The sequence below is a fragment of the Crinia signifera genome, chromosome 7 (assembly GCF_055691185.1).
Source record: "Crinia signifera chromosome 7, ASM5569118v1, whole genome shotgun sequence".
In the NCBI taxonomy this organism is placed as follows: Eukaryota; Metazoa; Chordata; class Amphibia; order Anura; family Myobatrachidae; genus Crinia; species Crinia signifera.
This window is the reverse complement of record NC_139223.1, coordinates 92,165,806-92,182,926: the sequence shown is the minus strand read 5'-3', so window position 1 is coordinate 92,182,926 and position 17,121 is coordinate 92,165,806.

The following is a 17,121-nucleotide window of genomic DNA, read 5'->3' as shown; positions in this document are numbered from 1 at the left end:
TGTTGCATTAGCAAGACCCCCGAAGCACCAATACAGTGGAACCCCCCCACAAGTGACCCCATTTTGCAAACTACACCCCTCAGGGAATTCATCTAGGGGTATAGTGTACATTTCAAACCCCCAGGGGTTTCACCAATTTTGATACAACTGGGCTGTGCAAATGAAAAATTACATTTTTTACACAAAAATGCAGTTCTGGCTCAAAATTTTTCATTTTCACAAGGAATGAAGGAGACAAAGCACCCCAAAATCTGTGCCCCAATTTCTCCCGAGTATGGCAATGCCTCACATGTGACCAAAAAATACCAGTTGGGTGCATGGCAGGACTCAGAAGGGAAGGAGTGATTTTTGGATTTTGCAGCTCAGATTCTGGTGGAATGTTGGTGGGTGCTATGTTGCATTAGCAAGACCCCCGAAGCACCAATACAGTGGAACCCCCCCACAAGTGACCCCATTTTGCAAACTACACCCCTCAGGGAATTCATCTAGGGGTATAGTGTACATTTCAAACCCCCAGGGGTTTCACCAATTTTGATACAACTGGGCTGTGCAAATGAAAAATTACATTTTTTACACAAAAATGCAGTTCTGGCTCAAAATTTTTCATTTTCACAAGGAATGAAGGAGACAAAGCACCCCAAAATCTGTGCCCCAATTTCTCCCGAGTACGGCAATGCCTCACATGTGACCAAAAAATACCAGTTGGGTGCATGGCAGGACTCAGAAGGGAAGGAGTGATTTTTGGATTTTACAGCTCAGATTCTGGTGGAATTTTGGTGGGTGCTATGTCGCATTAGCAAGACCCCCGAAGCACCAATACAGTGGAACCCCCCGACAAGTGACCCCATTTTGCAAACTACACCCCTCAAGGAATTCATCTAGGGGTATAGTGTACATTTCAAACCCCCAGGGGTTTCACCAATTTTGATACAACTGGGCAGTGAAAATGAAAAATTACATTTTTTTTACACAAAAATGCAGTTCTGGCTCAAAATTTTTCATTTTCATAAGGTATGAAGGAGACAAAGCACCCCAAAATCTGTGCCCCAATTTCTCCCGAGTACGGCAATGCTTCATGTGTGACCAAAAAATGGCAGGACTCAGAAGGGAAGGAGTGATATTTGGATTTTGCAGCACAGATTCTGGTGGAATGTTGGTGGGTGCTATGTCGCATTAGCAAGACCCCCAAAGCACCAATACAGTGGAACCCCCCCACAAGTGACCCCATTTTGCAAACTACACCCCTCAGGGAATTCAACTAGGGGTATAGTGTACATTTCAAACCCCCAGGGGTTTCACCAATTGTGGTACAACTGGGCAGTGAAAATGAAAAATTAAATTTTTTACACAAAAATGCAGTTCTGGCTCAAAATTTTTCATTTTCACAAGGAATGAAGGAGACAAAGCACCCCAAAATCTGTGCCCCAATTTCTCCCGAGTACGGCAATGCCTCATGTGTGACCAAAAAATGGCAGGACTCAGAAGGGAAGGAGTGATATTTGGATTTTGCAGCACAGATTCTGGTGGAATGTTGGTGGGTGCTATGTCGCATTAGCAAGACCCCCAAAGCACCAATACAGTGGAACCCCCCACAAGTGACCCCATTTTGCAAACTACACCCCTCAGGGAATTCATCTAGGGGTATAGTGTACATTTCAAACCCCCAGGGGTTTCACCAATTTTGATACAACTGGGCAGTGAAAATGAAAAATTACATTTTTTTACATAAAAATGCAGTTCTGGCTCAAAATTTTTCATTTTCAGAAGGTATGAAGGAGAAAAAGCACCCCAAAATCTGTGCCCCAATTTCTCCCGAGTATGGCAATGCCTCACATGTGACCAAAAAATACCAGTTGGGTGCATGGCAGGACTCAGAAGGGAAGGAGTGATTTTTGGATTTTGCAGCTCAGATTCTGGTGGAATGAATGGTGGGTGCTATGTGGCATTAGCAAGACCCCCGAAGCACAGTGAAATTATGAACCTAATAATCCATAGATGTGTGGTATATTTTAAAACACTCCTTTATACATAGGCCGGGTTTGTCGGGGCAAGTGTCACACTGGAAAATAGTTTGCTTTCTTATTCCCTTTTTATAGCAAACTTTGCACCTTTTTTGTGTCCTGCCCTTTTTTCCAGTGGAGGGGATTTCATCAGGAAAATGCTGCCCTGGTACAATACGGGGGCCAGTACTAGAAGTACTGGGGCCCTCTGCCTGCTGGTTCCCAAATATTAGGCCCTTTATGACTTCCTCTTGAAAGTGCATAAATGTCCCCCTCTGGCTGGTAGAACGGAATAGCACGTAAGCGTTATACAGTGCCATCTGGATGATATACACGGCCAGCTTCTTGTACCAGATTTTTGTTTTCCGCAGGGCACTGTACGGCTTCAGTACCTGATCTGAAAGATCCACTCCGCCCATGTACCTATTGTAATCCAGGATACAATTAGGTTTTGAGGTGTGGGTACTGGTACCTCGTACAGGGACGGAGGTGGTACTGTCTCCGTGAATTGTTGTCAGTATAAGGACATCCCTCTTGTCCTTATATTTGACCAACAACATATTTTCGGTGCATATTCCCCTGCTTTCACCCCTTCTCATTACTTGGGCAATGTGCGTTTTTGGGAGGCCTCTTTGGTTCTTGCGCACAGTACCGCAAGCTGCTGTACCTCTTAAACCAAGGGCCTTAAACAGGGGGATGCTGGTGTAAAAGTTATCCACATAGAGGTGATAACCTTTATCCAGGAAGGGGTGCACTAAATCCCAGACAATTTTTCCACTAACACCTACGAGGGAGGGGGGGCATTCTGGCGGTTCAATTCTTGAATCCTTCCCTTCATATACCCTAAACCTGTGGGTGTACCCTGAGGTGCTTTCACACAGCTTATACATTTTTATGCCATACCTTGCCCTCTTACTGGGAAGGTACTGGCGGAATTTAACCCTTCCTTTAAAATGTATAAGGGACTCGTCTATGCAAATGAATTTATCTGGGATGTACATCTCTTCAAATTTGGCACTGAAGTGATCAATGACCGGCCTGACTTTGAATAGCCGGTCAAAGGTGGGATCATCTCTGGGTGGGCACTGTGCATTATCGTTGTAATGCAAAAATTTAAGGATTAACTCAAAACGAGTCCGGGTCATGGCCATACGGTAAAGTGGGGTGCTGTACAGAACATCTGTACTCCAATATTGCCTAATTTCTGGCTTTTTTACTATGCCCATATAAAACACCAGACCCCAAAACGTCATCATCTCTCCTGCATCTACAGGGGTCCACCTAGCAAATGATGACGTGGGGTTTTGAGCAATAAACTGCTGGGCATATAAATTAGTTTGGTCCACCATTAAATTTATAAAATCATCAGAGAAAAATAATTTGAAAAAGTCAATTTCTCTGAGACCTGTGGAATCAAATTGGATTCCTGGGATGGCCAAAAACTCAGGAACCTGGGGCTCAAAATTGTCTGGTGGTGGGGTCCATACGAGATCAATTATTGGGGGGGGGGGTCTCAGCTGCTCTACGGGGGCGTCTTTGAGGGGGTCCCTCATCACTAGAGGAGGAAGAGGAGCTTAAGATGAATCCTTCAAATTCCCCGCTTGCCTCACTGGCTGTGTCAGAGTCAGAGGCAAGCATGGCATATGCCTCCTCCGCTGAATACATTCTTCTGGATGACTGGGATGACATTTGGGATGACATTTGGGATGACATTTGGGATGCCATTTTTATTTTTGTGTTTCTGGTAGTGAAATGTTTCAACACGTGTATAGTGTAGGGGGGGTACAAACTTTATTTCAATGTAGTATGTAGTGTGTAGTGTGTATGTAGTGGAGAAAAAAAAAAAAAGGTCCTGCGCCAAAAATTGTGCACAGATGTTGGTCAGTAACGTCCGTCACTGAACAGCGCTCAAAGGCAACAGGAATTTGATCAAAAAAATTTTATCAAAAAAAATTAAAAAAAGACCCCACAGCACCCTCAAAAAAAAAAAAAAAAGGTGATCAGTGATGCGACACTGATTACCAGTGAGGGGCAGCAGGTGCACAACCTTTGGTGCAACTGACAGTGCAACTGGCAGGTATATATAAAAAAAAAACCTCTGCACCCCCAAAAAGTTGCTGATCACCTCAGATATAGTGATCAGCACAAAAGGGGGGGGGGCAGCAGACACAAAATATAGCACTCTCTATCACTCTCTGTCACTATCTCTCTCTATCTCTCTCTATCTCTCTCTATCTCTCACTATCTATCACTCTATGACACTGCAACAGCAGCACTGACAGTTATATATATAAAAAATAACCCCTGCACCCCCAAAAAGTTGCTGGGGGTGCACAAAAGGGGGGCAGCCGACACAAAATATAGCACTCTCTATCACTATCTCTCTCTATCTCTCTCTATCTATCACTCTATGACACTGCAGCAGCAGCACTGACAGTTATATATATATAAAAAATAACCGCTGCACCCCCAAAAAGTTGCTGGGGGTGCACAAAAGGGGGGCAGCAGACACAAAATATAGCACTTTCTATCACTATCTCTCTCTATCTCTCTATCTCTCACTATCTATCACTCTATGACACTGCAGCAGCAGCACTGACAGGTATATATATAAAAAAAAAACCTGCGCCCCCAAAAAGTTGCTGATCAGTTAATTTATACTGATCAGCACAAAAGGGGGGGGGGGGGCAGCAGTCAGTTGCACACGCAGTACAGCTGTATATATATAAAAAATATATAGCACAATCTGTCACTATCTCTCTATCTCTCTATCTCTCTCTATCTCTCTATCTATAACTCTATCACACTGCAGCAGCACAAAATATAGCACTCTCTGTCACTAGCCCTCTCTATCTCTCTCTATCTCTCTCTCTCTATCTCTCTCTATCTATAACTCGAACACACTGCAGCAGCACAGCAGCACAACACAGCACAGCACAACACAGGAAGTCACAAGAAGTAACAAGATCCAGGAACGCTACAAGCAGTGATCAGGTAAGTGTTTGCAAGGATCAGGTCAGTATATCGCGGCAGATAGGCACGGTGACCGCACTGCACGCCATTCCAGACCGGAATGGCGTCTGCAGTGCAGTCACCGTTAGTTTAAATCACCCTCCATGGCTGTGATTGGTTCGTCGGTCCGACGAACCAATCACGGCCTTTGGGGGCGGGTTGGGTGAGGTGGGGTGACACCAGTGTCACCCTTACACCCCGTGGTGATTGGTGCTGTACTTTACAGCATCAATCACCACCGATCCCTGTGTCACCGGCGAACGTTATTCGCCGGTGACACAGAAAACGCTGTAATTGGCTGTTCACACTGAACAGCCAATCACAGCGATCGCCGATGGGGGGGCGGCATCTCAGCCCCCCCTGGGCATGCAGGGACATGTCTGCTGTCAGGGACAGCAGACATGTTTAAACTGTCACCGCGTTTATAGACGCGGTGACAGTTTAAATCCATGACGTACATTTACGCCATGTGTCGGGAAGTACATCCCGGCCATGACGTAAATGTACGTCAAATGTCGGGAAGGGGTTAAACCAAATCAAACAAGCATCAAATCAGGGTCAGGTATTAATTATGGGGGATTTTAATTTACCCGACATTGATTGGGAAAACGAAACAGGTAAATCAGCAAGAAGCAATGGGTTCTTAAGCTTACTTAAAGACCAGTTTATTACACAAACGGTGGAAACTCCTACTCGTGATGAGGCACTCTTGGACTTAGTTTTAACAAATAACACAGACTTAGTTTCAAACACAAAAGGAATTGAACAATTAGGGAACAGTGATCACAATATGGTTTCACTGGAAATCAACTTCAGTAAATTACATCAAAAAGGATCTGCAAAAATACTAAACTTCAGAAAAGCGAACTTTGAATTATTCAGGGTAGCCCTAACAGGAATTGGGTGGAAAACGGTTATGGAGGGAAAAAATGCAGAGGAAATGTGGGATACTCTAAAAAAGGTGCTTGATTCACTAGCTATTGAATACATTCCTAAAGTAACTAAAGGTAAATTCAACAAAAAAAAAGCCACCATGGTTGGACAAAGAAGTAAGGTCAGCTATCAACAATAAAACCAGAGCCTTTAAATTCTATAAAAATAACTTGAATGAGAAGGCGTTCGCAAAATACAAAGAATCAAACAAAACTTGTAAAGGGGTAATCAAAGCAGCTAAAATATTATATGAAGAGTGCATAGCCACTGAAAGCAAAACCAACCCAAAGAAGTTTTTTAAATACATAAATAGTAAACGTTTAATTAAGGAAAACATAGGCCCACTAGGTGATACTAGTGGAAAAAGTGTTACTGAGGACAAGGGAAAAGCAAAACTGTTGAATGAGTTCTTCTCATCAGTATTTACTAAGGGAGATCAGACTGTGGAACGAACATTTACCACAAACGGGACAAATAAGCCAGATCTCATTGTGGATTTCACGCCGAAGGAAATAATACTGAGGCTAAGCAAACTCAAAACAAATAAATCACCAGGGCCAGATGGGATTCATCCGAGGGTATTAATGGAATTAAGGGATGAACTAGCTACCCCCCTACATTATATCTTTAGCAAGTCACTATCGTCAGGTATAGTACCAAAAGATTGGAGAATAGCAGAGGTAGTGCCAATATTCAAAAAAGGAAGATCCCGCTAATTACAGACCCGTTAGTTTAACATCAATTGTGGGTAAACTATTTGAAGGATTTTTAAGGGATGGTATCCAGAAATATTTAGATCATCACAGTCTACTCAGTGCTAACCAACATGGGTTCGTGAAAAATCGTTCATGCCAAACTAATCTACTAGGGTTCTATGAAGAGGTTAGCAAAAACCTCGATAATGGAAATGCTGTAGATGTGATTTTCCTAGATTTCGCTAAAGCATTTGATACTGTCCCACACAAGAGATTGATTAATAAAATGGAGAACCTAGGATTGGGTGAAAATATCTGCAGATGGGTAGGGAATTGGCTATGTAATAGAGAACAAAGAGTGGTTGTGAATGGTGCCGTATCAGATATGATACCGGTACTAAGTGGAGTGCCCCAGGGTTTGGTTTTGGGGCCCATTTTGTTTAACATTTTTATTAACGATATTGGGATAGGGTTACTCAGCAATGTATCCATCTTTGCGGACGATACAAAACTTAGCAAAGTCATCAAATCATCAGAAGATGTCACCATGCTTCAAAATGATCTTGCAATTCTAGATAAGTGGGCAAAAAAATGGAAGATGAGGTTCAATGTAGATAAATGTAAGGTTATGCACCTTGGGAGACACAACCAGTGTGCAAGTTACAACCTTAGCGGAGAGGAACTGGGTAATTCCATACTTGAAAAGGATCTAGGAGTCCAAATAGACAGCAAACTAGGATGTAGTGCCCATTGTAATGTAGCTACAAAAAAGGCCAACAAAATTCTGGCATGTATTAAGAGGGGAATGGAAACTAGGGACTCGAGGGTAATTATGCCACTATATAAAGCATTGGTGAGACCTCACCTAGAGTACGGAGTACAGTTCTGGGCCCCACACTATAAAAAGGACATCATAGAATTAGAAAAAGTCCAAAGGCGAGCAACAAAGCTTATTAGGGGAATGGAGAATTTAAGCTACGGGGAGAGATTAAGCAATTTGGGACTATTTACATTAGAAAAGAGACGTTTAATCGGGGACATGCTCAACATGTACAAGTATATCAAGGGCCAATATAAGGAACTGTCACGCACCCTCTTTTCTACTAGAAAGGAATCTAGGACGCGAGGGCATGAGTATAGATTAGAAGAAAAAAGATTTCATTCAGCTAGTAGAAAGAATTTCTTTACAGTCAGAACAGTCAAACTCTGGAACTCTCTTCCCAGAGAGGTGGTAGCGGCTGGCTCATTAAATGCGTTCAAGGCAAAGTTGGACAAACATTTACTGGAGAAAAACATCCATGGGTACAAATAAGAAATATAATTTGTCTGTAAAATACCAGAACCTACCAAATCAGCAATGGATATCTATACCAGGTTGAACTAGATGGACGCAAGTCTTTTTTCAGCCTTACCTACTATGTAACTATGTAAGGTACATCCTCCACAAGGGCCATCAATTGGGACTCTAGATACCTGTTCCAACAGCCACCTATCAGTGAGGCAATCCAGTGACACCTAAAAGATCACTGCATCATATTTACACCAGCTGGTTCATCAATACGGTATGGACAACTAAAGTCAGTCACTTCCCATTTTTACAATTTTTTTACTACTACTTTTTACTATTTTTTTCTTTACCTTATCCCTGAAGTAGTCATCGTCAGACGCCGCTGGGACCTTCACAGCGCTGCCGGCAGAAGTGGTCACTCACCCACATCGATAAGCGACGGCTGGCGTGCGTTCTAATTCACTGGGCCTGCATTCCAACTCTCTTCTGGCAGCCATAACCATGTCCTGCAGATAGTGAGACAGGACATCATTACATCACTGCTTGAATACAACCCAAAAAATTGTTGTAATTTTGTAATTGACTTAAAATACTGTGCCACAGGTTGGTCGACATTCCTGCCGGAGATTGAAAGGTCAATTGACGACCTTTGGAGCTCCATTCGTTCTCTGAATGACCTGACCCACATAATAGAGTCCGCAAGGACACACAATGATGTACATAATAAAGGTTTAAATTATAAAATTAACTGGAATTCTGTATTATGAGAGCCTATCCTGTTAGACAAATTCCCTTCACTGATGCCTTGTTGTATCCATTAATTGTTTGTTTGTATGTGTATACTGTGTTATTTTTTATTGTATTCAAGCAGTGATGTAATGAGGTCCTGTCTCACTATCTGCAGGACTTCGTTGCAGCTGACAGAAGAGAGGTGGAACACAGGCCCAGTGAGGTGGAACGCACGCTGGGCATCACTTAGCGACATTCCCGGAAGCCAGTACACAGATGTGGGTGAGTGACCACTTGCACTGGCGGTGCTGTGATGGTCCAAGCGGCGTGTGACGGTGACTACTGCAGGGAAAAGTGAGTGTTTTTTCATCCATTCCTATAGGATTGTGTGTTCTGACGAAGGGGGTTACACCCCGAAAGCTAGAATTACTGACCCTGAATACAATTTGTTGTTGCTAAAAAACGCCTCTGGAGTGCCATTATTTGATGGATGTCTATATATATATAACGCTGCAGAATATTTGTGCGCTATATAAGAAACTGTTAATAAATAATTAATATAAAAAATATATATATGTATATAGATAGATAGATAGATAGATAGATAACCAATGGTGCCAGGCACTCAGTATGCATGTGCAACTTCGGAGGGTGCTCAGTCTCCCTGTGGGGATGAATTCAGGTATATAATGTCTCTGGAGTGCCATTATTTGATGGATGTCTGCATTATTTCTGCTTTGGGCACTGGGGCTGGCTGCATATAATAATTGAGAGCACAGGCTGAGTGTGATTCATATATATATATATATATATATACATACAGTATATATATATATATATATATATATATATATATATATATATATCCACACAATTGTGTTATACAGTGCCCATACACAGATAATAAATGGTAATTCCTGTCTTTCCTTATTCTATATAATCCATAGTCAACAAAGACTTTTTCTTATATGTAAAACATTTATTAAATTACAATTATTAAAACAAGCTTTTATTAATAAAATTCTTGTATCAGGAGTGTTTTCCCTAGATTATGGATGACAACAACATGTACTTGTTGGGAACTTGTTGTTGTCATCCATAATCTAAGGGTGAAGCCGATGGCTACCTAAGGCCACACGGGGGTTGATACTTGGCAATGACCCACTTCCTCACATAAATTCTTTATTATCTCAAGGGCGTCTGTTATATTCTCACCTCGCGGAAGTTATCTTATATTCATCAGTTCCATGGTGAAAGGCAGGAAATCCAAAACTAAACCTGAGGGGACACCAAAGTCTACAGGTGGTCCTGCTTCTGATCTAAGGCAATACCATACGACCTCTTTTTCAGACCAACCTTCCTATCCATCACAGCCCTCCACACCTACTCCATCACCACCCTCTGACAATATGTCTGCCGCTGACAAGTCATCATACACAGCCTCAAAACAAAGAATTGGGAGAAATCCTAACATTACACATAAGTCTCTTCCCACAAAACAAGACTTTTTCTCTCTAGAAACTCGGACAACTAAAATAAAACAAGAAATATCATCTTTGCAGGCTGATATGTCAGACCTTGATGCTCGAATCGACTCCTAGAAGACCATGGCAAGACAACAGTTGTTGCATTCACTCAACTTAAGGAGGAAATTTCATTCCAACTTCACAAAATCAATACACTGAAACTCCATGTGGACAACCGCAGTATACAAAATAACATCAGGGTAAGGGGCACCTCAATCTAGTTTAACAGACACCCATGACAAGATGAAATTATCAGGTGGACGTCCTTCAGACATATTTCCGGAGTGCACCCCAAAATTCTCCAACTTTTCTCTTTTTCTTTTCAATGTGAACCCTTGACAAGATCTTTGGTGAAATCATGGGCCTGGACTCAAACAGTAAAATCACTTTTGATAGAGCACACCGCGCTCTTAGACCCAGAGGACTACCAACGATAAACCTCATAACATAATATGCCGTTTCTATTACTATACACAAAAAGAAGAAATTTTAAGGAAGGCTCGTCAACTTGACAACATAGATTTCAAGGGGTACAAGATAAAGCTTTTCGCAGATTTAGCATGGTCCACCCTGCAACAACATTGTGCCCTAAAACCTCTCACTGATGCACTTCATAAATTGGACTTGAAATATGGTTGGGGCTATCCACTCTCACTCCAGGTTCACCACAATGGTACATCTGCAAATTTATCCTGTGGACTTACAAAACTTCTTTCTTACAGTATGTTGGGAATTCAACCCATAGACCTTCCTGGAATCATACCACCAACACCCAGAGATCCGTCTCTGCAATGTCGGGATGACCGTTGGAGATGTGTTCCCTCTTCAGGAAGAAGAAATAAAACACCATCTGTCATGACCCTAGTCGGCGATTCCCCAGATACGACAATCTGAGAATCGCGGCCACGTGACAATTCTACTGAGTATCCCAAGCGTGTGCGTATTTCACCACGATTCCGCTTGCCACCAATCAAAGTAAGCTTTTTAGACTTAGTCCGCGACAGCTTTGATTCTGCCGACACACCAAATTATGAGTTACAAGGTAGCGCTCTGGCGAATTCGTCAGAGGCTTGGGCTGGAAAACAGCAGATACCAGAACTAATTATGATTTTTAATTAAGTGAAAACACTACAAGGCTTACAGTATATTACAGAAACATAAGTTACAAGATATATGATTTAATAGGTAAGTCAAACGTAAAAACAATTTCAAAATAAAACAAAATGGGAATAAAGAAACAAACCACTTCAAGGACACACAGCATGAAGCGGGGTTTGGAGTGGAAATCTCTCCGGATATTGGATCATTTCAGAGACAGGTATCGGACCCGTATCATCCCAAGGAAAATGAACCACATGTCTTGTGAGACACACACTTTTAAGATTTGCAAAACACACACAATCACAGCCCCCACCTCAGGAATTTCCCTGTCCAGGGGTTTCCTTAGGATATACCCAGGGGCTGGCTAATTGACTTCCCTTTTGAAGATGAGCAGTTTAGCCATTCAATCACCCCCCTGGGGCCTCCTAATTCTTATCTCAAATAAGGTGTCATTCTAGAGGTCTAAGGGAATTGCTTTTCTGACATCTCTTCTGGTCTGGGAAGACATTTGCCAGAGACCCTGGACTTCAGTACAAGTTTTATAGATGCAGGGGGGAAGGAGATAACCTCTGCTTTCCTGTTGAGGTTTCAAACAGATGAGCAAGGGTTGTTGGAATAACCTTTTTACCCACATAAAAATACAGGATGAGTAGATAGCACACCATATCAGAAACAGTATTGTAAACAGAGCATGGACTTCAAAGGAAAGAGATCCCATCTGCCTTCCTGCTGCACCCCCCAGTCCTCCCAACCATCCACGGCAAAGGCAGGTCACTTTCTCCATTATATTTACAATTAGGGCAGAATGGCGTGGTACAATTACGCTCCTTCTGGCGTAAAAATGGCGGTCGCTCATGACAAGATGGCATCCAATCATGACACCTCCCCCTTTAAAGATCAGCATGGGAGCAGTGGCCAAACCAGCCACAGTATCCCATGCTGAGCCCTGACACTTGTCAGTGCCCTGCCCGTCAGACTGCTGCAGTTTCCAGGTTAGGACCAGCGCTATGGGCGGGGTCTCCGAACTACCGGATTCTTGCTCCTATTCCAGGAGACCGCAAGCTGCAGGCAAACAAGTGTCCCTGCCCAAGCCATCTGTGGGCACACTGATACAGTGGAAGCTGTGTCCCCTTGTGCCATCCTTGCTGGCAAGGACAAAGCCCACCCCAGCTGTGCGTTGGACTCCTGGGCATAGATTCTCACCTGCCGCCGGCAGTTCCGTTTGCCATCCTGGGGTCAGAACCAACCTCTTCTGCCACACCCCACACAGACATTCCCCTGAGGTATAGGCATTCCAGAGCCTCTGCTTGGCTGGGGCAGCCTTAAGAGGACTGTGGGACAATGCTATCAATTGTTGTAAAGCACCTTGACATGACATGAGGTTAACAACAATAAATATGATACAAATCATATTGGCTATGGTCTTTCCTGTGTTTACCTCAGCACTACATACCATGGGACAGGTAATCCTGTCACCTTCCAAGAATCTCTTTTCCTGCTCTCTTGCCTGAGCTGATTGACTCCCCCTCCCTTTCACTGGGGGGAAGATACACTCCCTCAAAGCCTTTGTGTGTGTAAATTGTGAAGGGGGGCAGGTTTCTGCAGGGGGGGAAATCAACAGGTCATTGTCCCCTGTGTTGGAAACATCCAATTCCAGCCTTTCAGAGGTTAATGGAGCTGAGTTTATCTGTGCTCCGTGGGCCCTCAGACCCTTCTGGTTACACACAGCAGCTTCACGATCTGCCACTGGTTCTATGAAGCAACCCTCTTACTATACCCATGTGTATCTTTCACACTTCCCAGGTACGGGGCAGCCGCAGTGGGAGGCGGCTCACCTGGCATCTGCAGGCTTGCAGCCTCCGTGACTGTTTGGTCACGGAATCTCTCCGTGTTTGGAGGGGACCCCTTCTGGGTTCCTGTGTTCATCAATATCTCCCTGGGGAACCATACCCGGGAGAATATGGGGACAAGGACATCAACCACTTTGTCGGCCCTCATGGATAAAAGGGCTACAGCTTCTGGGTAACGGGTGGCGTAATCTACCCCTATTGAAATGTACTCTGTTCTGGAGCTACTGGGCACTGCAAGGGGCCCTACCATATCTACAGCCACCCGCTCAAAGGGTTCTGATACCACGGGGAAAGAAATGAGGGGGGCATTGCCCATATCCCCAGGCTTCCCCACTATCTGACAGGTATGGCAGGTCCGACAGTACCGGTCCACCTCTTTCATCATACCTGGCCAGTGGAACTTAGGCAGGCGAGCCCCGGTCTTTTTAACCGTAAGGTGTCCAGAGAGGGGAATTTCATGAGCTACCTTAAGCAGACCCTCCCTATACCTTTGGGGTATGACCAGCTGACGTTCCGTAACTTGCCCTGGTGGGGTGTTGTGGACGCCATACTCTCTAAACAAACCACCATTCTCCCAGTACAGCCTGGGAGTACCCTGGGAGCCACCTGACTCCTGAGCTGCTGCTGCAGCAGCCTTGAGACTCGCCGTTATCAATTTGGCTTTGAAAGATCCACTTTCTATTGAGCCCTCATGGTGTGCAGGGACCTCCTGCTGTGTGACTGTGTCCTGACAAGAAGAAGGGGGGTCTGCGGGGAAAGCTGCAGTAAGGGACACTCTCTCCCTATCTGACAGTTCTGCAGTGCACACAGGACCCACCAGGTCACTGATTATACCTGGTACCACATTTCCCACAGTAGCACAAGACATCACAGCATCAACAGTAACATCAATATCATAACCTGGGGAGACATCCTGCAATACCTGCAAATTAGCCTGTGCATCTTCCACAATACATGGGGCCCATCCTGCTGGCTTACAATTGCACCATGGCAAAACCACTATATCTCGATCCCATTGTCTCTGAGCAGGAATGGGGTTATCTGAGCATGTTGTCACCATTAACTTATTGGCAGGTACATGCGCTGCCTGCAACCAACTCAGATCTGTCCCATTTGTGCAGTTAGCATCCCCTGGCCCCATGTCACAACCCGACATCACTGGAAGAACAGGGTTAACTTCTAGCGCAGCAACCTTAATGACATCACCAGCAGCACTCCTACCATTGGTGAGTGAGGGTGTCTCATTCCCAACTAGATTAGGGCATTCGTTTAACCCCACAAACTGGCAAGGATTACCCACTATACCTGTCTCTAACTCACCCTCCCCTACCTCTACAGAAGGTACGGCACTATCACAGATCATCCCAGGAGTTGCACAAGAAATCACAACATTGCAATGTTCAGCATGGTTACATACTACCTGAGATGCATCATATGGTTCAGAAGGGTTAGCGACAGTGGGGACAACAAAATGAAGTGGAGTGAATAAAAGTCCCACATCAGTAGTCCCACACACATTTGTGTGCATACAGTCAGAAAGTCCCATTCCTCTTTCCGACCTTTTCTCTCCCCTGCATACTTTCACTATGCAGTCAGCCTCTTCCGGCAACAAATCTGGAGCAACGGATGGGAACATGCTGCTCACATCTTCCAGCAGTTTAAACTGGGCCTTGTGATGTGAGGTCTCATGAGCAGGTTCCATGACTGCTGTAGTAGGCAGAGTTACCTTGTCCTGGTCGGGCATTCCTGGTGAGAGCAAGCTGCTGACATCCTCAGCTTCTGCTTCTCCCAGCAGTTTAAACTGGGACTTTGCTTCCAGAGCTGGTAACAACAGCTGTTCTAGGCGATGCCACTCCGCATCTACCCGGCAGCACTGATCTCTCCAAAATGGGGTATCCAGCTTTCTCCAAGCAGCGACCTCCTGCTGCGCGAATTGGTAACATTCTCCCAGTTCTCTCAGCAGCACCTCAGGAGACGCAGATGGACCCCAGACACGAAATGCTGCACGATACTGGCTGAAGGCATTGCACTCATCGTCCCTTGCCTTGGTGAGCTGCATGATCATCTCCCCACGAGTATGGTGGTGGCAGGAGATACCTTGCAGCTGGCATTCTTCTGTTAGTTCCTCTGTGCTCATTAGGGTAAACACATCATCCTCCTCTGGGTCAATATACCCACTGGACTCCTCCGGTACCATAGGGGATTGATACTCCGCAGCCTCTGTGACTGCCATGCACCCTCCAGTCTCCCTGGTACTAGCAGAAATGCCAGTCCCCTGAGTAAAGTCCAGGTCCATCTGGTTATCCACAACCAAGCCGGCATTTACTTTGCTCTCCCTGTGTGTTTCAAAGACAGGGAAATCCTTGAGACGCAGTCCATTGAAATTTGCATCCACTGTCACAGGCTGCCAGCTGAGCTTAGCTAGTTCCAGCTGAAGCTTGCGATCTGTTGCTTCCTTTGCAGCAGTGGACTCCCTTTTATTAAACTGCATTATCAGTTTCAGCACCACGGCATTATCTGGCTCTTTCACATACTTCAGAGCCTCTTGCATATACAGATCCAAGGCAGAGCAGTAATTGGAGGCATCCAATCCACGGTGTGTGGGGCCTGCAATCTTCATTGTCCGCTTCTCCTCTTCCTCTGTTCTGGAACCAGAATGATTCCCAACCTCAGACCTGGAATTCACTTGATTCCCCCCAGCTACCTGCTGGTCCGCATCTCTGAGGACTTGGATCATCTGTTCCTTGGTCTGCCCCTTGGCAGGCTCCACTCGGTTGATACCAGAGACCACATCACGATCCAACTTCACACTATTAATTTCCGCAGAAAGTAAAAGTTCCGTACAAAGTCCACCTCTTGCTACCTCAGTAGCCCTGGCTGGTGAACTCTCACGCACAAGTCCACCATTGTGATGCTCTGTATCTTCCTCCATAGAGTCACAGGTCAATCTCCACTTAATCTGTGCCTCCTTATAAGTAGCTGCCATTTCGCTGCAGTTACTTCTCCAAAATAATAAAACAGGGATGGGGAACAGAAAATGCTTTTACGGTGACTTACACTACGACATAAGCCTTGAGTTTTGGTATCTGGTGAAATGTATTCACTTAAGTTATCCAAATAAAAAACAAAAATTGCTTTTTGAAATATCCCCACCGCTGGCCACCAGTTTGTCACGACCCTAGTCGGCGATTCCCCAGATACGACAATCTGAGAATCGCGGCCACGTGACACTTCTACTGAGTATCCCAAGCGTGTGCGTATTTCACCACGATTCCGCTTGCCACCAATCAAAGTAAGCTTTTTGGACTTAGTCCGCGACAGCTTTGATTCTGCCGACACACCAAATTATGAGATACAAGGTAGCGCTCTGGCGAATTCGTCAGAGGCTTGGGCTGGAAAACAGCAGATACCAGAACTAATTATGATTTTTAATTAAGTGAAAACACTACAAGGCTTACAGTATATTACAGAAACATAAGTTACAAGATATATGATTAATAGGTAAGTCAAACGTAAAAACAATTTCAAAATAAAACAAAATGGGAATAAAGAAACAAACCACTTCAAGGACACACAGCATGAAGCGGGGTTTGGAGTGGAAATCTCTCCGGATATTGGATCATTTCAGAGACAGGTATCGGACCTGTATCATCCCAAGGAAAATTAACCACATGTCTTGTGAGACACATACTTTTAAGATTTGCAAAACACACACAATCACAGCCCCCACCTTAGGAATTTCCCTGTCCAGGGGTTTCCTTAGGATATACCCAGGGGCTGGCTAATTGACTTCCCTTTTGAAGATGAGCAGTTAGCCATTCAATCACCCCCCTGGGGCCTCCTAATTCTTATCTCAAATAAGGTGTCATTCTAGAGGTCTAAGGGAATTGCTTTTCTGACATCTCTTCTGGTCTGGGAAGACATTTGCCAGAGACCCTGGACTTCAGTACAAGTTTTATAGATGCAGGGGGGAAGGAGATAACCTCT